The 1,369-nt window shown below is 31.4% G+C and overlaps 1 pseudogene; it reads right to left on the bottom strand.

Moving 5' to 3' along the window:
* Positions 1 to 1,369, bottom strand: part of LOC105447798 — a 21,542-nt pseudogene that overhangs the window by 7,470 nt on the left and 12,703 nt on the right.

Raw genomic sequence — 1,369 nt, 5'->3', positions numbered from 1 at the left:
AAAATCTAGCCCGTATACATAACTTATAGAAAATCTAATTAAGTTTTTTGTATATTTGAAAATGGAAAGTACTCTTTTAGTGAAAAATCATATCTTGTAAACTTAAAATTAGATTGTAGGGGAGAGAGAAAAAAATCCGTCACTATTTGCTCCCTTTTCCCTTACTTTTTGTAATATTATAAATTATGTTACTAGATTTAAAAGATGCTCATTAGCACCAATATTAAATATCAATTTAGTTTGTGTATTACTCTGAATTCACAACTGTGTGCTTCAAGACCAACAAATACTCGGGGCGCAGTTTTGCTTGAACGGAAAAATTGTAAGATTCACGCAAAAAATATTATTATAATTAAGCACCAAGATCCACTTTAACCATATTTGGCGCTTCTCATCTTACAATTAGTCGTATAATAAATCTTGTTTAATTTTTCGTGTTGTAAAAGGCAACGAAATATTGTGATTATGGTTTTCTTCGAATCATAACCATGACCAAGACCTAGATCTCAATGGCCATGACCACGACCACGATCACGGTCAGATCTATAATCTGCACGGTCATGGTCACAGTCTCACCGTTATAGATTACAACTATAATGAAAGAACGCATCACCGAAAGACTCGAAATTACTGCAAATATGCGGAAAACATTTCCCTATTGATATCTTTATACTCTAGAATATATATATGTGTATATTGAAGCGAAACAAAATCAAAAATACGTGTTAAAATATAAATTTATTTCTATAACATTTTCATTTTTCTTATCGTTAATACTGAGTGAATTTTTTTATGAGAAATTTTGTCGACATCAAGTATACATATAAAACATAACTACTGTTAATATACACGATAAATAAAAAAATGAAAAACGTTCCACTTTTTTCCGTTTTTTATGCTGCATAAAATAAATATCTTTCGGTATTTCTTATATAAAAATATTGATACAAAATTTCTTTAAGCAAAATGATATGCTTGCGATACGCTTGCAAATTGGCAGAAAATTTAATCAGAATTTTATATAAGAACCGGTGCCATTTGTGTCTTCGTTATAGACTGGACGGTGTTTAACTTGCTGCTCATAAAATGAAAGTAAAGTCGTAATCACACTGGCCGCACTACAACAGAGTCCGTAACCCGTAGTGTAATTGCGACTTAAGAACTGGTCTCACCAACGTCGATCAAGTTGATCGGTCGATGTAAAAGTTGCCAACTGCTAAACTGAAAACTTATCTCTTAATAGCAAGTTTTAAAGGCCAATCTCACTAGCTGTAATTAACGTAATCTATTAGTGTCAATTAATTGTCACTAGAGATACTAGAAAAAAACTTTAAAATCTGTCTTAATTCCTAACCGAGTCATGGTAAAG

This window comes from Wasmannia auropunctata, unplaced genomic scaffold (assembly GCF_000956235.1).
Source record: "Wasmannia auropunctata unplaced genomic scaffold, wasmannia.A_1.0 LD336092.1, whole genome shotgun sequence".
NCBI classification, from domain to species: Eukaryota; Metazoa; Arthropoda; class Insecta; order Hymenoptera; family Formicidae; genus Wasmannia; species Wasmannia auropunctata.
Note: the sequence above shows the minus strand (reverse complement) of the source record. Positions and strands in the feature narration are given on the sequence as shown.